General features: G+C 41.1%; 1 pseudogene; it reads right to left on the reverse strand.

Annotated features, from left to right (window-relative positions):
- Nucleotides 1-11462: 11462 nt before the first annotated feature.
- On the reverse strand, nucleotides 11463-11865 carry LOC119055410 (60S ribosomal protein L32-like; annotated as a pseudogene).
- Between the last annotated feature and the right edge of the window lie 14278 nt (nucleotides 11866-26143).

Raw genomic sequence — 26143 nt, forward strand, 5'->3', positions numbered from 1 at the left:
CCATGTGACTATATTTAACTCAAAAAATGATCTTATGCTTCAGGAATTATCAACCCCATTTTTAAAATGTAACAGTGTAACAGCTTGCTAATGAAGGCCCTAAATTTGAGCCTAGGTATTTGTGATTACTCATTTTTCTCTACTCCATTATGCTGTCTCTTATATAATATTCTCACATAGAAGCATTTTATTCTAATACTTGATATATATTGATCTTTTGAAATGGAGAGAGAAATTGGTGTGCAGAGTAAGATACACAGTTTTTTATTCTTTAATAGTAATTTTCTCTTTAGTCTTTAACATGCTATTTGACATGTATAATGAAAAGAATATAAAATAAGGCTTGTCCACAGTGAGCTAAATCTTTAAGTCTCAAGAATTTTAGTGGACTTGTAGAAGGCACTCTATACTGACTGCTGTTTGAAATGTGTATTTATTCATTTGGAAGCTGATTGGTGGTTAGTAATTTCTCTAGGAGAGCAGATAGAACTAAAGTGATTATGTAAAAAAAAGAAATCATGTTTTGGTAAACCAAATTGTAAAGAGGCAATAGTTCATTAACATCTAAAGAAAAAGTTTTCTGTGTTCAAGGGGGTTGTGTTATGTGGTATCTGGCTCTGCAAGAGCTTGAGGTTTGCAGATGTTTTTGTGGTGTCCTCATGTCTGAGTTTTAACCAATACAGAAATAAACTAGATCATTTAGCTATACTAATATTCTTTAAGTTGCTGTTGAGAAAACTGTACAAAATTGGGCTAAAACTCTGTCCATGTTACCTTCGATGCCACCCCCTAAGAGAGGCCTCAGGGCCTCCCAGGTGCATTGGCTTCATTCTGATCTCAGAGCACATGAATTTTTCAACTTCCTCCTCTAGTTCAGCTCAGGCTCTCTAAGCAATCTCTTGATGAGAATTTGGCTTCCCATGTAGATTTCACCACAGGGAGGAATATACTGAGCAGTATTCTGGCTGCTACATTAGTGTCTTACGAGTTTGAATTATGGGTGGTTTTTTTTTTTTTTTGCTTTTGAGAAACTAATTCTTCCTAGAATATTCAAATTTCAGAGCCTTTACAAAGAAAGACCCAGTTTTGCATTGCGATGGCTCCTTCTGTGAGGCCTCTTGTCCGCCAGCCAGTCCAAGTTTTCCTGCTGATGACCATTCTCTGCTCATACCCCTTCAACCTACACAACTCCTTTTGCTCATCTGTGCTTTATAGTTATTTTGTTTGTTTTGTGTGTGTTCACATTTCTCCAGTATTGAAATTTTAGTTTTAGCTTTAATCTTTGTGACTTATTTTGGGGGGGAGAATTATTTCTGAAGCAAAGCTTATGGGTAAATTAAAAAGAATATGATGTTTTGTAAACAAACACAAAACTTACATGACAAACCTAAAATGAAACAAAATTCATTTAACCTGTATAAGACTGATCTAAACTCTCTAGTTCAAATGTGTGTGGTAGCCCAGCTTTCTCCTTCTCACATGGCATGTATATGTTGCTTTTGCTTTCAGGGTGATAGAGATTGTGTCTTCACTTTCAAGTTTAATCCTTTAAGAAATGTCTTTCAGAATCCTCAGAGTTAAGAAAAATTTAGGGTCTAAAATTTGCCTTTATGTGTACAAAAAGATTAAACTTCCTGTTGCTCAACCACCAGTTAGTAGGAACTGCTAATGGTTTATAAAACTAAAGTAACAGAATCATATGGCATTTTTACTGAAAGCAGAACATATATGAAAAAACAATGAAGACACTGAAAGGTGGACTACCTGTAACTTCCCCAAATACTTTGGGGCGATTACCATGGAAACAATTTAAGTTTGAATCAACACACAAAGTACAAAGAAGATCTAGGGAGAGGAGGACATAGAAAGACAAGGAAGGATGTGGTCTGAGTTCCTAAGGATGAAAGATGGGTTATGTTGGGTTTGCTCAGGAAATCTCTGTTTTTCCTGACATGTAGTGTCTTCCGGGGGAAAATGTTTACTCCTATTGTATTGGGGGTGTTCTCACATAATACAAATATTGAGAAGTGGAATAGTTACAACCATCACAGTGATGGAACTCTCCACCATGAAGAGCCAAAGGCCAAGAAGAAGCAAGGCCTCATGTATGAATTCCACTCTGTCTTTGGCTTTGTCCCTTATATTTGCCACCAGGATCTCACAGATGAGAGATTTTGTGTTCCTACACCTCACATTGCTGTTGGACATCTGAGCCTCCCTCTCCTCATCTACAACATGGGGGTGGTAACATCCACCTCCCATCTCAGGAAGATCAAATAGGTCAGTATACATAAGGCATTTAAAATAGTTCCTGGCAGGTAAAAAGCATGTAAAAACTCTTTCACCACTTTCTTTTCCCACTACCTATTCATCAAGTCACAATTTCTCTGGAAAAAAAAGGAAACTTAGTTTCTTTCTTCAGTTTGGAAAATAGGCCGCACTAATTTCAGTTATTTTATTTCTCTTCAAATGCCCTATGTATTAGTTTACTAGGAGATGTCATAACAAATGCCACAGAATGGGGGGCTTAAACAACAGAAGTTAATTTTCTCACTGTTCTGAAGGCTGAATTTAGAGATCAAGGTATGCTAGGAACTGCCCTGCCTGGTTTCAGAAGGTGTAACCTCCCATGACTAAGGTTGAGTGAGAGACCTTGGGACATAAGCCACTAACGAGACAAAGCTTATCTCCCTGGCAGGGGCACCACCTCTGCCCCCTTTACTTCACCCTGCTTTACCCCGAGCTTGACTGGTTAGCCAATGACAGTAAGATTCCTCCAGGGAGGAATGACCTAAGACAAGCATGGTCATGAAGGGGTCCCCAGGGAAGGTCTTGGGGGCTAAAGACCCTTACCCCTCAGCTTTGACATAGCCTGAGTCCTCACTCTGTCTGTGAGAAGTCTCCTAATCTCTTGGTTGCCTTATTTCCCCTACCTGACTTAAGCCTGAAACAATGCTGGAGGGCAACGCAGCCCTGGGCAGGAATGGGCGGTTTCCTAGGGTGTTCAGGCCTAAGAAATAAAGCATAAAATCCTGTGAAACCTGCTTTGCTAAGAATGTCCTCAATTTTCTGATAAGGGCCCAAGCATGAAACCAGTTTGTTTCCCAAGTTTCATAGCCCTTTAGCTAACTGACCCTGACCCAGGATAAGCCCACGTAGTTCTTTGTATGTTATCTATTCTTTGATCCTTACTGCCTGACCATGATTGATGATCTTTACCTGTATTCCTTTGCAAATTGAACCCAATAAAAGCCCATTGAGGAAAAAGCTCAAGGCTCTTCTCCTTTGAGAGATCGGCCACCTTTCCTCTCCCAAGCAGATCATGTCTTGGTGGACTTATTCTAATCTGTGGTGGCCGGGGGAGCCCCCCAACAAAGGTGTTGGTGGCATTCGTTTCTTCTTAGGTCTCTCCTTGGCTTGTAGGTGGCCACCTTCTTGATGTGTCCTCACGTGACCTTTTTTCTGTGCAAACCCATCTCTGATGTCTCTTCCTCTTCTTATAAGGTCACCAGTCCTATTGCACTAGGCCCCCACCCTTATGACACTATTTAACTAATTACCTCTTCAAAGGCCCTGTCTCCAAATACAGTCACAGTGGGGGTGATGGTTTCAACATACACATTTTAGAGGCTACAATTCAGTACATACTTTCTGTAAGGTAATCAAAGACTTGCATTTAGGTGAGTTCAAAGTGTTTCTGGCCACAGTTACCAAGCATGAACCTCAGCCTTCTTGAATATGTTCACAGGTTAGCTTTGGGCCTCAGTGAAGGTAAATATGGTTCTCTGAAAGTTAATATTCAGCTCTGTGCAGTCACCCTCCCACACCCTCTCCCCACCTACCACCACCACACCTGCTCTTGAACACTCCTGCGTTGAAAGGTGCTTCACTTTTTTGGTCATGATGTAAAAGGCAGACCATGCCATCAGGGTGCCAGGCTGAGTGCCAGAGTGTAATCCGATCCGCATTCAGGGCCTGAAGGAGTCATGGGCATATAGCATCCTATAGAGGTCTACAGTGAGGATTCGCTTTAGGAATAAGACCAAGAAAGCAATTTTAGTGGACATTTAAGTTCCAGGTCCTTTCTATAACCACCACCATAACTGTGTATCTGGCAAGTTGGAAGTGCAATTTATTTGCTTCTGCCAGAGAGCCTATTGCTAGGTGTAGCTAGAAGTTTGCATAAAAATGGGTAAGCCAATTAGCCTAAGTAGCACTTGAGTCTGTAAAAAAAACAGAACTAAGTTCAAAGTTATAGTTTGCCAGAGAGTTGTAAACTCAGGTGACCCTGACAAGGCCTATTAGATACAGAGATGGAGCCACTGGAGAATGTATAAAGAGGAAGGCCTCATGGGATGGTTTTGTGTCTGTGCGGCAGTAGGTCCAGTTCTCTTCTGACCAAGTCCCTCAGGTGGAAGAGTGGGATTAGGACACTAGCTAATTCAGACACTAGGGAATATGAATCGTGTCTCCAGGGGCTGGACCAGGCTAAGTCTGGGACACTATGGGCTGAGGTAGCACCAAGTGGAGTATTATCATCCCTTCATTTTGTAGGTCCCTGTGACACTCATATTTCTTCAGGTGCCAAGGTTTTTGTTGTGTGTGAAAGTTCTCAGGTTTCCCAGAGTGAGTGGCCACAGCAAATCTCTAAGTTGGCAATGTAACAGCTTCTGATGGGTATTGGAAGGCAGGGGCTGAGGGCTGGAGTTTGTGGGGTGGTGGGAGATAAGACTGACCAGTAAACATTAGTCAACCCAGAGAACTTGTTGGAAGTTTTAGGGGAGACAGCATTCTGTAATGCAGTTACATGGGATTGTGCTGGGACACTCTGATATGATTACTCAATTCAGAAATGGAGAGGTAGGTACATACTTGGAATCAGAAGGGTGCCCAGTCTAGTCTCTCCACTGCTTTTCTTTTAAAAATACAACTCTAATCATGTCACTCCAAATCTTTCATTGGTTCCCAATTCCTGTACTCCAGGATGAAATCATACCCTTGGCTGGCACGTAGCCCTGTACATAATCTGTCCCTTACCCACCTTTCATCCCACCTACTTCTTGTCTTTATTGGCTCCTTCTACACTACTACCAAAAGTGCCATTACCCATGCTCTGTTCATTGGCAGGGAAAGCTGTCCCAACCTCCTCACCAAATTCTTACTCATCCCTCATGACCTAAGTCAAGGATCTGCTGGAGACATGCTGGAACCACTCAGAGGATTAATCACTCCTACCTTTGTTTGATTTTAGTATTTCATACTTCAATTACAATAGTTACCTAATTTTGTCATTGTTATTTTGCATCCTTTTTTTTTTCCTCACTAAATCCTGCTTCCAAAGACTTCAGGCTCCACAGAATCTAGATCCATTCTAGGACATAAAATTAACATTTGTGTATAATCGCACAGGTGACAGAGCTACAAAGGAGCCTGAACGTGCTTCCTTGATATGTCTTCTAAGGTAAAGTCAGGGCCCTGACTGGGAAGTAGTGAGTATCATGTAGATTCTAATTATTTCCTTACATGCCTCTTTCCTCTTCTAAAATGTTAGATTCTTAAAAACAAAAACTGTATTCATTTTCAAATTCCTTCCATCAAGCAGAGAGCATGGCACTTTGTAGACACTTGAAAATGATTTGCAGACTAAATGAACATTGGACTAGATGTAGATAACCATGATATAGAACTAGTAGACACTTGGAGCAATATTGTCCAACTAAATAACTGAGCAATATTGCAATTAGAGTTTTCCTATGTAATTTACAGTTTTCTAGAATCCTTAAAAAACTAGAAATAAGCAGGTAAAATTAACTTTAATAATCTATTTTATTTAACTCAAGCTGCCCAAACTATTAGCATTTCAGCAAGTAATTATATAAAAATGATTAGTGAGAAATTTTACATTCTTCATATTAATCTTTGTAAAACATTGTGCACTTTACATTTATGGCACATCTCAGTGTGGACTAGCTTCTTGAAAGTGCTCATTAATCCCATGTGACTAGTGGCTACCATGTCAGACAGTGCAGATACAGAGTATGATGTAAAAACAGTGACAGGAAGGAGAAATACTTTTGATCCAGCAATTTAATGATGGTTATATCAGTGACTTCTAAGTTCTAATAATATTTTCTGCCTCCTAAAGTTACATTAATTTTATGTTAAAATGCCCTCTTCACACAAACCTTATGGTAGATTGAGAGTGAAGAAGGCACAGGGATCAGTATTTAAGTGTGAATGTGGAGGCCAAAGTATTTTTAAAATAACAGTGGAATAAATGCAGCCTCCCCGGGTCAGGTGTTTTAAACATGCAAATAGCATTGTGAAGTCCTAAAAAGGATACAGTTTTCACTTATGAAGCATTTTAATAATGTCAAGACCCCTTATTTCATAGCAGAATTTCCTGAGCTCATTATGTGAGAAGGAGTGTATTGTCTAGTACATTCGGTCCTGGGAAGCTCATCTGCTCCAACTCCAGTAGATGTGAAAGCTGTATGTTTACATGAGAAAAAACTCCATTAGACACCCTGATGGTAAATTCTGTAGACAGGGAGAATTGCATAAATCACTGGTGTGGCTTTGCCGACTTCCTAGTCAAACTCGGGCTGTGTGTCACTGCTCAGAGCAAATTAAATTTTGATGAGCTTGGGAAAGTAATTGGGCTGTGAATGTTACCCATTACTCAGAGAATTGTAAATGTCCGGAAATGAAACCCAATGATGTAAAATCCAATTAATATTTTGGGGGCAACCAGGACTGTAGACAGATTGAGCAGTTAGGGACCTAAGTCCAACCTATAATATTTCTCAGTAAAAACCCCCAAGGCCCTAAGGAGTTTGAGCAGCTCAGTCAAGGACAGACAAGTGATCGTGGTTACAACTGGGGATAGGATCCAGTTTTACAGACTCCTTAGCTCCCTATTCATTCCTCTCCACCGTGCCCACGTTTCCACGCGCCTCTCCCTTTGTGTAGCTCTGGCCATTTCTCTGAACTTTGTTCCCTTCAGGAAGGGGAGGGAGAGGAAGACAAAGCTGAAAGTTGTCAGCCCCAGCTCCTTCCATGGTGATGCGGCACGTGATAATGGCTCCTGCTTCCTCCTACAGCAGGACAGAAACATAGGATATTATATGTAAATGTCGGTTTGGGGGCAAATACTAATTTTCTGAGTCAGAAGCTGATGGAAGTAAACTAAACAACAACAAAGTGGGCCACACAACTAAAAGGACCTCGGACAGGAAGGACAATTCTGCTTGGGACGCAGCTGTTGAGAAAGGTAAACAGGTGCTTGATCAATATTGATTTGATTGATTAACTGAAAGAGATGGCAGAGGAAGGAGAGGCAGTGCTGGTGGTGCTTTGCCAAGGCTTGGGGGCTTTTGAATTCAGAGGAGTTTGGGGTTCCCGGGGGTAGACTACAGGGGTGACTTAAAGAAGGAGGCATGCGGGCAGGCGGTCTGTCTCCTGCAGACAGAGGCAGCACAGGCATCTAGGGGTCTCAGTCCTAGATCTGCTCTTTCACGGCTGTGTGTCCTTTAGAGAGCTTCCTGCTCTCTTTAAATCAAGAGGGCGGACCAAAGTGACTGTTGCTGGAGTTTCCACACCAGTCCTACCATTCTAGCGTCTGTGGAGGTGGTGGGGAACCAATGCGACTGTTCATGAAAAATGGAGGAATTTGAGGAATGAACATGTCCAGAGAAAACAGGCACATCAATGACATCTTTCCTTTGATATAAAAACATGTGACCTCTCCCATCTTTCTTGGTGGCTTAAAATAATAGGCTGAAGGGGCCCATTCCCACCCCTCACCAAGCCAATGGAAGGAGGTTTTCTTCCCATTCTCTTGGAAGTGCTAACACGGCCTCTTCCCCTCCCCTCCCCCTTCCCCTCCCCTCCCCTTGTGTTCAGGTTTGGAAACAAAATCATCCTGTGCCTCTCTGTACATGAGACCTGCAGCATTGATTTAACAGTGTTTATTTTAAGTCTCTTGACTCGGCACTGAGGAGAGATTGAAAACCGCCAGCCTCAGGCACTTTTGATCTCCTGCTCCTCATGAATATGGTATTCATCACTTAAACGTAATGTATTTATAATCAGGGCCAAGGCAGCATGACCTTGTTTTATTCTAAATAGATCACAGGCAGCTAGACATGGGGGCTTCCTGCTTTAAATCGGATGCAAGATGCGTTAGCCGTCAAGGACTTCGTTAGAATTCAGTTGATCTCCTTAGGTTTGATCTGTTTCTGTCTTTGTTATTTATATTTTAAAAAAGAACAACAGAAAATGGGTGGTGGGTGAAGGGACTCTGGTCCCTTCACATAAAACCAAAACCAAACTTCAGGGGGAGTGGAAGGCTGCTCCTCGCGGCCTTCCCACCAGAACGGGGGGCGGGGGGGGGGGGGGGGGCGCGGGCAGGGTGTGGGGGAGGCAGGAAGACAACATGGCCAGGGCTTAGATCTTCCACCCCAACGTAATTAATTTCTAAGCTGCATTTTTCCCCTCTCTAGAAACATTAATCATGAAAATTAAAAAAAAAACTGAATCAATTGTTATTTATTGCTTCCCTGTGCCACAGTGCTTAAAGAACACTCACCAGGAGTGTCAAACACATTTTTTTTTTCCCTCCCAGTACTGAGTCCGGGGCCAGCCCTGTCTATAAATATCACAATAGAGTAACAAATGCAACCTCCTTCAGCCCCCTGTCTTATACCACTCTGCCTTCCTTTGCTTTAACCATCTCTACTAGATAAAGATGCAACAATCCCTTTCAGTGACTTGAATTGTCCTTAAAAGTCAGCATGGGCAAGTACTGCTTATTTTAGTCATTGTAGCCAGTGGAATTCAAAGATCCAGAACCGAACATTTACATAGAAGAAAATCCACAGGGGTATAATTGCTTTAGGCATCCGATTCTTTATCTGCCCACGCCTGGTTCCTTTGCTCTCCCACTCCACCCACATACCCACTCACCCACTGTTTCCCCTTGTTACAAGGTGTTCTACCTCGGAGATGAAACAAGTGAGGGCTAAACTAATTAACTAACCAGCAGTGATCTACAGCCTCAGCACCTTGCATTCCTGAAGATTTATCCCATTTCAAATTCATTGCCATTTCCCTCCAGGGAAATAAAGATTGCTGCCTATTAAAGATGGGGACAGAAAAAGGCACCTTCACTGGAGACAGCCTGTACAAGAAAATAATACTGTAATCATTCCCTCCAATCAGCTGAAAAGGATTAAATCTTCTGCTTCTAAAGTAATGTTCCAATTGAGCCTTGGGGAAGAATAATTCATGATTAGGGAGAAGGCTGGTCTAGCAAATGTGAACATTATGTCCATTACTTAAACACACTTCCTGGGCTGACTGCTAATGTACCCAAGGGACTCACAGCCCCAGCAACTGATAGGCGCAATGAAATAGGCAGACAAGGACAAGAAGTATTATCATCTGCATTCAACAGCACTTACATAGACTCTACCACTGCTAAATCACTGCCTTTGGTAAATAGCCCAGATAACTCATTTTAATAGAAGAATTCTTCTCTTCTTTATGTGTATTAAACAACACACTCTTATGAGCGGTGGCAGTGTATTGATTCCTGGGAAAGGCCGTGTGAATACCAATTCTGTAATTTATGCTGTTTTGTGGCTCGAGCTGTATTTGTTATGCATAGTGTATTAAACATTCAATAGCTCAATTTAATCTTTGCAGCCAAATTGCACAGCACATCATGCCAGATAGTGGTTGTTTCATATACACAGCCCATCTGCTTCCTGTTCTATAATTCATTCAGCAGGCAAAGTTTCTGGCAGCTTCAGGCTACCAAAATATATATATATCCTTAGGGTACCAGAAGTGCTTGGCACTCAATTAGTTTTCCGGGTTTTGAGTGCTTTGTGTGCATGAGCATGGGTATGTGTTTCCACTTTTATGAGGATTAAAGATGAGGATGGTTTGCTAGGTTCCACGTCCTCATCTGGACAACTTCTCATAAACTCGTGGGCTTTCACAAAATCCAAAGAGAACAAAAAAGTTAGAAATAAAACACAATGAAGTTTCACCTTTGGGAAATTACCTATTGAAATAAAAAGTGTTCTCTTAGCCATCCCTATCTGATTAGATTGATTTGTGTCTTGTGGGTGGGGGAAAAAATAGAACAAACCCCAAAGCACTAAAACTTTTGGCTTGTTTCTCTGCACAAACCACATGGGAGTTGTTCTCTTCTGGCAAATGTTTATTTTCTCTAAAATCCCCTCCTTTCTTGGAGAGCTGCTCCTGTCTCTTAGCATTGATGGTATCTTTGTCCTTTCCTCATCTCCACTTCTGTTTGCTTTTAAAGTAGTTAGTGCCTAAATGTTGCCCACTGGAAAACTACACTTGCGGTTTATTGAAGTCTTTCTGCAACTTGCCGCACAAATGCCTGACTTTCAGAACACTTTATGGCCTTTATACCACACACAGGAGACCTGGACCACCCTGGGTTTTGGTGATCATTTTACACCTTTCTGGGAAAAGTGACCAAAGAACCCATCTTATAGACTGTAATTACAGCCTTTGAGAGCGGAAGTAGATCATCCATTCCAGTGACCTCATTTTATAGGTAATAGCAGCCAACACTTGTGTAATGTTTCAGGGCAAGGTCAACCACGTGGATGCCAACAGAGCCCACTGAGGCCTGGCAGAAGATGAAGCTGAAGCCCACCCGGAGGGGAAGCTGGGACTGCAGTGCTCACTCCCGAGTATGATCAGGGCTGTGGATGCAGAGCTAGAGACAAGTGTTGCCGCCCTGAGGGCAGGCCTACTGTTTCCAAATCTTTCTGGGTTTCGAGAGAAGCTGGGCATCTGGATTTTATTTTTAAAGGAGAAAAAAATTTAAATGTTGGCATTAAATGATATGATATTATATATTTTAAAACACTGCATGGGCCAAACAAAACACATCTGTGGGTCTGCGGGAGCATATGGGGCTCCAGTTTGCACACTATTTTAGAGTTTATGCCATCCTACTCCATGCATTTTTGTTGTTCTTTCCTGGTAGGACACTGAAGTCTAGGGAGTTTATACTACAAGGGACTAGGAATAAATGTCTTGTCGTATACTCTAGGGCTCTTGTGACATAATGACGTTTCTCCCTGTGGTGTACAAGGATTCACCTAACATGCCTTTCATGGCCATTGGGATCTTCCCTCTGAAGTAGGGAGTTCCACTTTACTTCTGTCAGTAATATTCCTCTGGTATTCCCACCATTAGCACACATTATTTTGGTTTGACTCATCCCTACCTTTCTTTAGGGTTATGTTCCCTGTATAACCTATATGTCCAGCAAGTACAACTTATGATGCAAACAGAACCCTTGAGGCCTTATTTCACTGCAGCTATTCATTGGCGATAACCTCCCTGTCTTTTTTTTTTTGGCAGAATTTTATGCTTTTTATTAATATCAATGCAATGTTCACACAATCTGTCTACTCACTGTCTTCACTGCGCAGCCTGGCACTGGGAGTGGTGACCCCAGTGCCCAGCTGGGCTGCTCTTTCCACAGTGGCTGTGTGGTTCCGGAGGAGGCACTGTGAGCAATCTGAGCACAGTAAGCCTTGTTGCACATCAGCAGCACTTCAAGTTCCTTGATGTGGCCCAGGAACTCCTGGAAGCCACTGGGTAGCATCTGCTTTGTTTTCTTGTTGCCCCATAAGCAACATTGGGCTTCAAGCTCTGTGCGTTGACCCTTCTGCACACCCTGTTGTCAATGCATCTGGGTTTCCACCAGTCGCACTTAATTTTGACATACTGGTCTGACAGGTGCTAGATAAATTTCTTGGTCCTCTTTTTGACAGTCTGGGGTTTCCTGAGGGGTCTGAAGGCGGCCATGATGCTGAGTCAGAGATGGCCACCATCTCTGCAGGTAGTGTCCAGGAAGGGAGGGGAAGAGGGCACACAAAGGCTGATCTGTAACCTCCCACTTTACCTCCTCTCCCTCATCATACAAACTACATGAACAATAGAATTTTCTTCACTAACAGACAACCACAATTCCTCTGTGTTGCAAACAGACTCTTGATGTAATTTGGATGTGCAAACCTGAGGACTAATCAAAACTTCTGACCTGACTTTTTTCTGGTAGGAAAATTTATAAATGACCTCTCATTACCCTTAGTTTCATATAATCCCCTTCCCTTGGAGTATGAGTGAAATCTGGAAAGGCGATATTATATCATTTTCATGATTATGTTATTTGATATGCCAAAAGGGAGATTAGCTCGGTGGGCCGATTCTAATCACATGAAGCCTGTGAAGCAGAGTTTTCCCTGGCTGGTAGAAGGGGAAGTAAGAGAGATTCTAAGTGTGAGAGGGGTTCCATGTACTGCTGTTGGCTTTGTGGGTAGATGAGGCCATGTGCAAGAACCAGAAACACACAGGAGCTGAGAGTGGTTACTGGCCAACAACTAGGAAATGGGGATTTCAGATATACAGTCACATGGAGCTAAATTCTCTCAATGATCAAATACACTGGGAAGTGGGATCTTTTCTAGAGCCTCAAGATTAGGGCCTAGTTAGCTAACACTTTGATATTAGCTTGTAAGACTCTAAGCAGAAAACCCAGCCTAGCAATACTAAACTTCTGACCTACAGAACTGAGGTTAACAAGCGGGTGTTGTTTTAAGCTGCTAAGATTGTGGTAATTTGTTATATAGTAGTAGCACACTAATACAGCTGAAAATTTCCCCTTCCTCAGATAGACACTTAGTGGTAAAGAGGAGCCTCTTGGTTTTTCTGCTTTTCTCTCCAGGCTCAGCTTCTCCCCCGAGCTAGCTTAAGTTATACTGCTGGGGGGAGGCGGGTAGAATGGGGGCAAGGAGATGTAAGGAGTAGAACAGTTTTTACCTGGCTGGTCAGGCTTCTGCCCTCTGGGCCTGCAGAGGGTCCCAGCTACCTCTATGATGAACATTTTCCCAGGAATTTTGGAGGCTCCCCGATGCCCCTCTCGTTTACAGCTCTCTGAGCCCGATCTGATATTCCCCGGCAGCCCCCTACTTGCTGTGATGAATGTTAGGGTTGCAGGTGGATTCCATGCTCTGCGTGCTTCTGGCAGCCACATCCTCTCACTCTTTTATTTTGAGGGCTGGAGTTGGGCTCCAGTGCATAGTCTGCTCTGTCTTTCTTGGGAATGAATCAGGCACCAGTTCTTTTTGTATGTCATTGGCAGGAAATCTGCCTCAAAGCTCTGCGAAGTGAACCCTTGGAGACTCCCTCACCAGGCATGTGGAGTGAAGGCAGTATCTCTCACCTTTTTGCCTAAGGGACCCATGGTACGGCGGAACCAGGCTATGGTTTTTAACAGTGCTAGGGGGTGGTGGGTGGGAAGCAGCATTCATATTTCATTACATATATCTCGCAGCATCTGGAGTCCAGAATATAGAACACATTAAAGGCAATTGGACAGATGCCCCTGGGTTGCACAGTGGGGTTCCACCTGTGACAGGGATTCACTATGGCTTTCTTCTGGGAAGAAAACCAAAAACAACCCTTCACCAGTCCTCTCTCAAATTTCTTTTCCCCTTTATCTTCCCAAGGTGAGTGGCTGGGGTCAAGACTGGTGGAACAGGTTCCCTATGTTGCTATTGCTATTATAAATTCTGCTAGTGGGAGGTTGTATCTCACAGTAGCTTTGGTATTTGTCATATGAGCTTAGTGACAAATGGGATGTAAAGAGTCCCATTCTAACATCCGGTTACAATTATCTAGCACCCACGCCAGTGGCCAGAAACCTGAAGCACTCACCAAGGAAGGCACTGAGGGGGGATTTCTAAAAATGGTACCTGGATCGGATGCCCCAGCCAGGCTGCCCCCTCCCTCTACTTACTAGTCATTAGGTCCTCCCACGAGCTAGGAGCTGGAACTGTCAGTGATTAGATATTTGTCATTTGTCATATGTGTCTGGGGGGTTCTGGGTTCCTATCTCAAGCCTCGGTTACTTTTCTCCTGGCCATCTGTGCTCACTTAAAAGTTCTTTTTATTCCTGAGCTATTCTTATTCTCAGGGTATGTGCCTATGCGTGTGTGTACATGCATGTATGTGGCCTTTTTTTCTTTCAATCTATGCCTTTCCTGTTTTGAATGCTGGAATCTTGGTGGTGTTTTCTTCAGGAAACCCAGCCTGGCCAATATCCAGGATCACTCTCTCCTGCTTTTGCTCACCCACTGCCTACACTTCCTTTCTGTGTCTGCTTACTTTCTGCCAGGCCCAGGCCCTGGGAGATGAGCTTGTTGGCAAAACCTGCTGATGGAGAACATGGGTTCAGGTGGTGAGGCAGCTTTTTGACACAGCTGGCGCTCTTCATGTGGGTCACCTGCATTGCCAGAAACACAGAGGTATCTTGTTCATGAGACTCAGAAACAGCCATTCGGAGTGACTGAGCGAGTGTCAGCCTCGCAGGTTTTGGGTGAGAGTTTGTTTTAACCAGCCGGTGATTTCCTAGGTTGGAAGATGACACTGGGACAGCTTGCCCGAAGGGCATCTGAACATTTTTCTTTTCCTATCTTGAGTTCTAACCTATTACTGTATGACTCTAAATTAGATTGATGGTACCTGCCATTCACTTCCCTCCTCTTTATCAGAACATGTCCAGAAACCACACACACACTGTGATATACAATGACTGACAACTTAAGGTATTAGCAGTCCTAGGGTATTCAAAACCTTCAGTGACATGCCTTAAAATTTCTGATATTAATCCATTGTGATAGGGGAACACTGGATGGTGTGTGTGTATGTGTGTGTGTGTGTGTGTGTGTGTGTGTGTGTGTGTGTGTGAGGAAGAGAGAGAGAGATCGGGCCAGCCCAGAACTAGCCACCTACTATTATCCAACTTGAGCTTTTGTTGCCTTCCTTTCCCCTAGGGCTGCTGAGTAGGTGATTACGTTGGTGGAAATTGAAGATCCTCCCAAACCCTAAACAACCATGATATTTACTTCAGGGCCTGCCTATTACCTATCATTTCTTTCAGGAAAATCAGAGTGATGAAGGTATAAAAATCCTTATAAAATCCTTCTAAAGTTACATAGTAATCCACAAGTCCTCATTATTTAGTAGTTTTCTTTAAGTGTATACTGAGTACTTGCCCCATCTGTACTATGCTAGAGGCTATGAGGAATACAGAGGGGTCAGCTAGACCATAAACATTCAGTCTAGTGAACCGATGACAATGTGCATGATGCTTTGATGTGGATGGGTCTCTGAGAGCTCTGGGTGTTGTCTAGACAGGGGGACTAGGTCAGGGAGAGGAGACTGCTGGGTGTCTAAGCATTGTTAAGAGTAATGAGAGGTAGGGAAGGAACAGAGAAACCATAGACCATCTCGACTCTCTTTATGATTTTTGTCCAGGCCTTTTCCTTTTAGGTCTGCTTTACAGGATCCTCTGTTCTCTTTTCTTGTCATTCCCTTCTTCTTCCACCTTTTCTTGGGGCTGTTGCTTCTCTTCCATCCCAGCCACCACCTCATCCCTATTGTGCTTCTTTTCTCTAAAGTTGCTGCTTCCAGGAGGGTAAAGGGGAACAGACACCGAAAAGACCAGTTTTTATTTTTTCCATATGCTATTCTGACTTTAAAAAAAAGAAAAAGAAAATTTAACCTTAGATGCTAGTCACTATTTGTTTTCCTTCAAGCAATTCCGAAGTTTATTGAGGAGAGTGGTGATGCACTGGGAATGAAAGAAAGAAGGTTCAGAGTGGGTTACTGTATTGCTTGGGATTTATAGTTGACCTTCTCCTAGGCTAGTTCTCCAGCAAAGAATCCTCAAAGAGGGACCCAAGAACAGGACAAATTACATGGTAAGTTTATAGTGGACACAAACCTTTAAGTTTCTGGATGCAAAGTGAAAATTGCTTCACCTGCTTAAGGCTGTTTTCCTATTATTGTACTTCTTGCTTCTCAAACTGGCCTGCAAATGAGCTCCCTATGCTGATACTGTTTTCAGCTGGAGTGTGAGAAAGGCAGTGTGGCTTGTTGTTGCCTAAATTAATCCCTGCACTCATTTTGCACCAGGAAGAACACCAGAGCTTGCTTCATTTTGGGAAAACAGTAACACCCCACCTTGTATTCTTTACCACAGGGCAGGGGACAAACGGCTTCTAAACTAATGTCCAGCGATGAAATGAGAGACTGGGTTCCTTTATTTGATAAGCAAATCTCATTGTGAGCACAATAAAATATTTCCACAGCTTTCACAGCCAGCGTACTTGGCCGGTGAAACAGAAGGGAATTAAAAACAGGAAAACAAACCTGAACTGAACATTATACAAAGCAATAATAAGCTTAGTACTAATTGTTCTCCTTATGGAGATCTGAAAGGTTTATACCACTTTCCTTAAAAAGGGAGATGGTTTTGCCAAATTAAATGAGGTTGGTGAAAACCAGACTCCTTTACAGTGAATGGTTTGCTAAAAACTATTTTTGGAAAAGGCGTACACTCTCAAAGCATCATAAGGCAAAGGCTGTAGGGAATCGTGCAATAAAAGAGAAAATGTTTGCTCAATGAAAACACTTTCCAAGTGAATATATATATATATATATATATATATATATATTCACTCTAAAAGAGATATCTTGAACTTTAACAGAGGTACCATTCAGATGAGAAGTAGTGGCAATAGTTATATATGCATTTCCCCCGGCCCTAACAGTGAGCCATAATTGGAGGGAGTGCAATGTATGGGAAACTATAAGCACTTTATTCCCCCCTCTAACTAGATCTGCTTGTTCCGTAAACACATGAACATCTGATGTTCCCACCCAGGTTATTCATTCTAGGAGGAATGCATGCTCTCTCTCACTTTAACCATTTGGTTGCTCAATGAAAAGCATCAAAGTATCACCATTGCCCTGCTCAACCCATTTAGCACCTCTAAAAGTCACTACATGGATCTGGTGATTAATGATGATTGATTTTTTTCTTGCCAGTTTAATCGTCACACTTGAGTGGGGCTGATGTAGGCCCAGCTGTGCTTAATTAGCCCTCAGGACTCAGAAACCATATTTTAAAGACAGGCTTGTAATGGAAGAAGCCTTGATGATGCAGACTGCTGGGGTGAACCCAGACATGTGGCAGATGCAGTTTTTCATTAGGCCCAAGGAACATGTTGGGGAAATGGATGTTGCATAAAAAAGACATATGTTCTCCCTGGACTTGGGAGAGCTATCGTTCCCTTCTAGAACATGGGTTATAAGGGGAGAGAGCTTAGGATGAATTTCTCTCTCCGTGTTATGACCTTAGATAATTACTTAAGACAAATGCTTGTTTCAGTCTAGAAGGTAGTTGCGTTATACCATAACATTCTGTGTGGTATATTTGTTTATACATTTTTGGTGAATTTACCCATCTCTAGTGTTCACCTTAAACTATGATACTCTTTATTCTCCTTGAAAACATTTCACATCTATAAGGATGGTTTCTTTTTTTCAGGAACCACAATAAAAAACCGACCTTCCTCATTCTCTTTCTTCTTTGCTTGGTCAGTGAAAAATTTCCTTTCTTCCTCCCTCCCTCCCTCCCTCCCTCCCTCCCTCCCTTCCTTTCTTCCACTAGACATATCTTTTTAGTCAATAGAACATTATTTCTAAGCTCAGTTCTTTCCCCATCAGCTTGAGAGGCTTCACGATGATCTCTGTTACACAGGCACTTTCCCACTAGGCATAGTTTCCAAATCAAACCCTTGTGTCATTCACACAGTAGAACATCATCCAAGCACTGTTATAGCTTCAGTTTCAGGTAGCATCTGGCTTCAGTCAAATTTACACTAAATATCATAGGAAAGCTGTAATTCTTTTTTTTTAAATTTATTTATTTATCTTTAGAGGGGAAGGGAAGGAGAAAGGGAGAGAAACATCAATGCATGGTTGCCCTTTGCACACTCCCTGCTGGGAACTGGCCTGCAGGGAACCAGCCTGCAACCCAGGCATGTGCCCTGACTGGGAATCGAACCTCAATTGTCTGGTTTGCAGGCCCGAGCTCAATCCACTGAGCTATACCAGCCAGGGCTGGAAAGCTGTAATTCTTATTGGTATTTCTCTTAACCTAGAAGGTCCAGAATAACTTTATGAAAATAGGATGCTCAATGAGTTTTCAAAGGATAATTACAGGTATACTTGTAGATATCACTGGGAACTGTAGAAATGTTCATAGGTGGAAGTTATAGGAGACAGAGAAAAACCTCATTGTGAGGTTTGGTGCCATACCATTGGTTGACTAGGGAAATTGTTGATGCAGTTGGAGGGGAGGGAAGACTAGTGAGAACTGTGTGGAAGAGAGTAGCAAGTGGGGGGCATCCAGATGAGGCCCAGAAGCCTGAAAATTGATCCTCAGCACATTGCCTTCCAAGAGTGGCAGGAGTGCAGATTGAAACTGCTATGAAGTGATGACAAAGAGAATTGTCAGTATGAAAGGGAACATTTTGGTGTTAAAGAACAGTATTGTATTTAAAAAGAATGCTACATATTTCAAACTCTTTGGGCTGCAAGTGACAGAAACTCAATTTAGGCAGTTTAAGCAAAAAGAGGCATTTATTGCTTATGTATCTTGGAGGAAGATAGGTATAGCTCATAGAACTAAAGTTACAGTATAGGACCCAAGGCCTCAAGAACTGGAACCAAAACACTTGCTTCCAGAAGTCTTTCTCTGCTTCTTGCTACCATCTTTATCCATCCATTCACCCATTTATCTATTCATCTATCCATCCATTCATCTGCCCACCTATCCAGCTGTCATGTCTATCTAGGCTGGACTTTGTTCTGCAGATAGAATTTCTCCAAATGACAGAGTTTAGCAATCACAGTGGAAAGAGCTTCTTTGCCCAATCAGTATGTAGCAATCTAAAGGAGCAACACTAGCCTGGGGTCATCCGATCCTCCTGCAACGCAATCCAGGGGAATTAGATATTATTTGGCTAGGTGTGGGTTACGTACCATACCCATGGGTGACATTTGAAGAAGAGACAGATTATAGCAGCATGAGAAGAGGTAGAATAGCTTGCTGAGCACATTACCCCAGTTGTATATAAATTCCATTATAATAGTACCACTAATAAGCTAAATAAAAATAACAGTTTATTTTATTCGAAGCATTTTTACCTACATATTACTGAAATTTTTGGTCTAAAGAGACTTAGTCTCATTTCATTGTTGAAAAACATCTGGTATAGGCTAAATAGTAGTACACGTATAAGAAGGCATAAAATAACTGATATATATTTTAAAAAACCCAGAAATCTAGGTCCAGTTTCAGTTCTGCCACTAATGAGCCCCTTGACATTAGCAAATCAGTCACTATTTTTGGTCTCAGAGGGAGTTGAATTAGATAAGTAGTTCTCAAATGTTAACATGCATCAGATTCATCTTGATGGTTTCTTAAAATGCTCTTTGTTGAACCCTACCCCCCGGAGTTTCTGATCCAGTGAGTTTGGAGAGCTAGAGAATTTGCATTTTTAACAAGTTCCCAGGTGTATTACTTTCCTATCCCTGCTGTAATAAATCACCACAAACCTATTAGGTTAAAACAAGGCAAATTTATTATCTTACAGTTCTGGAAATCGGAAGTTTGAAATGGGTCTCTCTGTGCTAAAGTTGGGTGTTGGCTGAGCTACACTCTTCTGGAAGCTCTGGAGGAGAAACTGTTTCTTTGCCTTTTCTAGCTTCCAGAGGCTTCCTGTCTTCCTTGACATGGCCCCTTCTTCCATCTTCAAAGCCAACTGTGACCTCTTCAAATCTGCTTTTACTGACTTCCTTTACTGGCTTCCTCTACTGCCTTCCTCTTCCACATTAAAGGACCCCTGTGATTGCACTGGGCTCAGCCAGATAATCAAGGACAATCTTTCTATTTGAAGGTCAGCTGATTAACAACCTGAATTTCATCTGCAATTTTTAATACCCCCTTGCCACAGGACATAACATATTCTCAGGTTCCAGGAATTAGAAAGTGGACATCATTGGGGCCCATGATCTGCTTACCACATCAGATTTTTTTTTTTTTAATTTACTGAGAACTACTGGACTAGAACAATTATTCTATCTTATTCAGCTGAAAAATTTTAATTCTGAGATTTTCTAAGCAGAATTTTCTAAGCAGAATTTTGCTAAGCAGAATCATTGTCACTTGTTTACAAATGCATTGATTACCTACCTATTTAATATATATGCTTTCCGCTGGTTGAGCCTTAGTACAAAAAGAACTTGCTCCAGACATAAATCATTCCCCAAATGAAAGCCAGTTATTTCTTTTTTAAATAAAGATTTTATTTTTTAGAGAGAGGGGAAGGGAAGGAGAAAGAGAGGAAGAGAAACATCAGTCAGCTGCCTCTCACATGACCCCTAGTTGGGACCTGGCCTGCAACCCAGGTATGTGTCCTGACTGGGAATCAAGCCTGTGAGCTTTTGATTTGTAGGCCTGTGCTCAATCCTTTGGGCCACACCAGTCAGGGCAAAAGCCACTTATTTCTTCTGCAATAGGAATGGACATACTAAAGGACTACATCTGAAGAGTTCTCTGTCCATGAGGTTCGTTCTACCTGGATTATGAAGTAACATGAGGTATGAGGCTTGCAAGGTCTGTATTCTTAAGATTTACCTTAAATTGTCCATCTCAAATTTATTTTGTGGTCTCAGGTTATCTACTTTTACCATTCTTGAAGGATAGAAGTGTTCCTAGCATTAACTAACTGCAAGCAAAAAGGCACCTGGAAGGCAGAAAATGCTTCAAAGCCTTCTATTTCTATCCTCTGGGCTTAAGTTAGTTATTGGTGAGACAAGGCTTTGGGTCAAATCTCCTAAGAATTGCTGGGAGTTGCTATGGGAACTGCTTGGTTGTCTACATTTCCTGCCTTCCTGTCTTCATCAGTTCAAATCTGAGCAGACAAATTTCTGTCCGACAGTATCTCACATTCATATCTGGGATACTGGGAATGGATAGAGTAATTCTCACCTTTTTCCTTTCCCTCCCTAATCTTATCACTTATCTGAGTGAATCTGAATGTTTCCTTTGCAGAGGAAAGGCAGTCCTTGTGTGGTAATCGATACAAATTAAAGCTTGATTTTACTTAGAAGTCACCATATTGCCCTGGCTGGTGTAGTTCAGTGGATTGAGCGCGGGCCTGAGAACCAGACAATCTTGGTTCCATTCCCAGTCAGGGCACATGCCTGGGTTGCAGGCCAGTTCCCTGCAGGCCAGTTCTCAGCAGAGTATTCATGAAAGGCAACCATACATTGATGTTTCTCTCCCTCTCTCCTTCCCTTCCCCTCTAAAGATAAATAAATAAAATATTAAAAAAAAAAGTCACCATATTATAACCCACTCTATGACAATCTGCCAAAGTAGATGCTCTCACCAGGACAAAGCTTCCCTGTCGCCATCTTTGTTTCTTCTTTTCATTTCTATTTATCGTCCTCCTATAGTCACCTCTTTCCCCTTTGCAGAAATTTGCTCTTAATTTAATGTCCTTCACTTAACATGGATTTAAACTCTTCATAGGGGAATGCTTTAAGGCAGTGATTTTCAACTGGTGTTCTATGGCACGCTCGTAAGCCCCAATAATTTTTAAAACACGCAATACCTGACTATTTAGTTAGGGGCACTGGCCTTTTTCCCTTAGATTGTCAAATAAAAAGAAAACAACAATAGCCTATACAATAATAGCTATCCGGTGTAAATGGAAAAAAAAAGTATGCTATTTTTTTGTCAGATCAGCAAAAAAAAACATATGTTTTTGGTGTGCTGCAGAATTTTAGTAATATGTGTGCCATGATATAATAAAAACCACTGCTTTGAGGTAGAATGGAACAAATCTCTAGTAACAGAATAATAAGGAAAATTTCTGTTGGTATTTAAATAACAATATATTTGCTGAGCTTTAGCTTCCTAACTTAATTATAATTTTATTGGCATGCATTAAAAGGAACTCTGTCAGCTTTGGAATCTTCTCTTTTGAAAGTGCTAATTACATTTATTTAAATTAATAACTGTCCTACTGCCCTAAAAGAAATGATGAATCTTATTAAAGATGAATATTTTTATTCTATCAAAAATTATACATGTATATGAAATCTAGGTTAGTATAATTGGTATATTTGAGCATTGCATTTTATTTTGTGCTCCCTGACAACAAAAACAAAAGGGAAACTCTATTCAGTATAATTCTTATTTGAAAAATGTGACCTTAGCATTTCCTTAGGACACCCAATAGGTTTTATATGTATTATATATTTTAAAGTGTTTTTAGGGACATATAAATCCAAATGATGATGTTCAGAATGTTTATTGTGATATTGTCCACACTAGAAAACACAATACCTAGAAGAAAACACTGAGGAATAGTAGTATGAGGTCTGTCCAGAAGGTATCCAGACACGCACCATGTAAAATAGAGACATTTATTGAAGAAGCTACAAGATACAAGAAACATTGTACATAGGACAATGACACCTCAGTCCCCTTCAAAGAAGGCACCTTGGAACCTCACACAGTTTCCCCAGCATCTCTTCCACTGTTCAAAACACTTTCCAAAATACTTTGTTGGAATTACCATCAATTGTGTCACTGTATTTTCCTAAATCGCATTGACAGTCTGAAATCTCCTCCCTTTCAAAGGTGATTTTAGTTTTGGGAAAAGCCACAAGTTGCAGCGTGCAAAACTTGGTTCATTGATAGCTTTTTGAATCAAGTCATTAGCAACTGCAGCAGGATGTTCTCCCTGCTCTGGTAGCAGAAGCCAAGGAATGAATTTTGCCATAACACATTTCATGCCAAAATCTTGAGTCAAAGTCTCATACACAGTAGTTTTTGGAATTCCCAGATTAGCTTCTAGTTCTCACACTGTCAGCTGCCAGTTTTTGTTGATTGCAGCCCATACGTGTTCAACCTTCTCATGAGTTCTGCTTGTTGCAGGCCTTCCAGAATATGGATCACTTTTAACAGATCCTCAACCATCTTTGAAGCATTTGTACTACACTTTTATTTGCATTTCACTCATTGCATTGTCCCCAAAAGCCTTCTGAATCACCTGAATACTTCACATGGAGGAATATCAAACTTAATGCGAAATTTGATGCAGATTCGTTGCTCTACTTGCTCAGTTATTTTGAATGCCATGGCCACACAATGCACATGCTCACTCAATGGCATCTATTGCCCCCACTGAGTAGTACATTAAAGTCATTGGTCAGGCATGTGCATTCCAGTCCACTCTCCTTGGTTGCCAGGTTACATCGATGTTGCATAAACCATTCTCATTATATTAACAATGGCTGGACTTCTTCCATTACAACCTCATTTAGTAATGTTCCATAACACTATTACACACAATGATTTGTGTTTTTCTAGTAGAATTGTATGATGGCATGAAAAACAATGTTGAAAATGACTATCTCATTCTGTGCAAATGTTTATGATGGCACACGATTGGTACATACGTTTTACAGCAAAATATCAATAGTATCTGTATTTGTTTCTTTTCTTTTTCTTTTTTAAAAAAATTATTTAGTTATTTTTCAAGTACAGTTATTTTGTATATTTCTCCCATCCCAGCCCCCCCCACCTCGTCTCCCCACCTCCCTCCCATTTCCTCCCCCCCCCCCAGTCCTCATCCCTCTGTCTTTCATACTTGTTCCTCAAAATCCCTCCCCCTTTTCCCCCTTAAATTCCCTTCCCTCTCCCCTCTGGTCACTGCCCACTTGTTCTCTATTTCAGTGTATTTGTTTTTATTTTGCTTGCTTGTCTGTTTTGTTGTTTAGCTTCCTGTTAAAGGTGAGATCATATGGTATTTGTCTTTCAATGCCTGGCCTATTTCACTCAGCATAATGCTTTCCAGTTCCATCCATGTTGCTGCAAAGGGTAGTAGCTCCTTCTTTCTTTTTGCTGCATAGAATTCCATTGTGTACATGTACCACAATTTTTTGATCCATTCATTTACTGACGGGCACCTAAGTTGCTTCCAACTCTTGGCTATTGTAAATTGTGCTGCTATGAACATTGTGGTGCATAGGTTCTTTGAAACTGATGTTTTAGGATTCTTAGGATATAATGCTAGTAGTGGAATTGCTGGGTCAAAAGGCAGGTTGATTTTTACTTTTATGAGAAAATTCCACACTGTTTTCCATAATGGTTGTACCAGTCTGCAATCCCACCAACAGTGAACTAAGGACCCCTTTTCCCCACAACCTCTCCAACATTTGTTGCTTGTTGCTTCGTTTATGATAGCCATCCTGACCAGTGTAAAGTGGTATCTCATTGTGGTTTTAATTTGCATCTCTCTGATAGCTAACAATATTGAGCATCTCTTCATTTGTCTCTGGATATTCTGTATGTCCTCTCTGGAGAAGTGTCTGTTCAAGTCCTTTTCCCATTTTTTAATTGGGTTAGATGTCTTCTTAGAGTCATGTAAGTTCTTTGTATATTTTGGAGATTAAACCTTTGTCCGAGGTATCATTGGCAAATATGTTTTCCCATACAGTTGGTTGTCTTGCTAATTTAATATTGTTTTCTTTAGCCATGCAGAAGCTTTTTATTTTGATGAGATCCCATTTGTTTATTCTTTCCTTTATATTCCTTGCTCTAGGGGACATATCAGTAAAAATGTTGCTGCATGGAATATCTGAGATTTTCTTGCCAATGTTCTCTAATTGACTGTAGAGAGTTGGGTTGATTTCTGGGCTCTCTGTTCTGTTCCATTGGTCTATGTGCCTGTTTTTATGCCAGTACCAGGCTGTTTTGATTACAGTGGCCTTGTAATACAATTTGATATCAGTATTGTGATCCCTTCTACTTTGTTCTTCTTTCTCAAAAGTGCAGCTGCTATTCAGGCTCGTTTATGGTTCCATATAAATTTTTGAAGTGTTTGTTCTATGTCTGTGAAATATGCCACTGGTACTTTAATAGGTATTGCATCGAATCTGTACATTGCTTTGGGTAGTATGGACATTTTGATGATGTTAATTCTTCCAATCCATGAACACGGTATATGTTTCCATTTGTTTGTGTCTTCCCTAATTTCTTTCTTCAGTGCTGTGTAGTTTTCTGCATACAGGTCTTTTACCTCCTTGGTTAGGTTTATTCCCAGATATTTTATTTTTCTTTTTGCTATATCGAATGGGATTTTTTCCTTAATTTCTGCTTTTGCTGATTCATTGTTAGTATACAAAAATGCCTTTGATTTCTGGATATTGACTTTGTATCCTACTGTTTTGCCAAATCCATTAATTAGTTTGAGCAGTTTTTTGGTAGAATCTATAGGGTTTTCCATGTACACTATCATGTCATCTGCAAACAGTGACAGGTTTGTTTCCTCCTTTCCTATTTGGATGCCTTTTATTCCCTTTGCCTGTCTGATCGCTGTGGCCAAAACTTCCAAAACTATATTGAATAGAAGTTTTGAAAGTGGACATCCTTGTCTTGTTCCTGATCTTAGTGGAAAAGCTTTTAGTTTTTGCCCATTGAGTATAATATTGGCTGTAGGTCTCTCATATATGGCCTTTATTATATTGAGAAATGCTCCCTGTATTCCCACTTTGCTGAGTGTTTTTATCATAAATGGGTGTTGTACCTTATCAAAAGCTTTTTCCGCATCTATTGATATGATCATGTGGTTTTTGTCTTTGCTTTTGTTTATGTGATGAATTACATTTACTGATTTGCAAATGTTGAACCATCCTTGCATCCCTGGGATGAATCCCACTTGGTCATGGTGTATGATCTTTTGGATATATTGTTGGATGTGATTTGCCAATATTTTGTTGAGGATTTTAGCGTCTATGTTCATCAGCAATATTGGCCTGAAGTTTTTTTTCTTTGTTGTATCTCTATCTGGTTTTGGAATTAGGATGATGCTGGCTTCATAAAAGGAGTTTGGGAGTTTTCCATCCTTTTGGATTTTTTGGAATAGTCTGTGAAGAATAGGGGTTAGCTCTTCCTTAAATGCTTTGTAGAATTCTCCTGTGAAACCATCTGGTCCAGGGCTTTTGTGTGATGGGAGTTTTTTGATTACTGCTTCAATTTCTTTTGCTGTTATTGGTCTATTCAGGTTTTCTGCTTCTTCTTCATTGAGTTTTGGGACATTATATTTTTCTAGAAATGTGCCCATTTCCCCTAGGTTCTTAAATTTCTTGGCAT

This window comes from Artibeus jamaicensis, unplaced genomic scaffold, assembly GCF_021234435.1.
Source record: "Artibeus jamaicensis isolate MK-2021 breed Jamaican fruit bat unplaced genomic scaffold, CSHL_Jam_final scaffold_1964, whole genome shotgun sequence".
Lineage (NCBI taxonomy): Eukaryota > Metazoa > Chordata > Mammalia > Chiroptera > Phyllostomidae > Artibeus > Artibeus jamaicensis.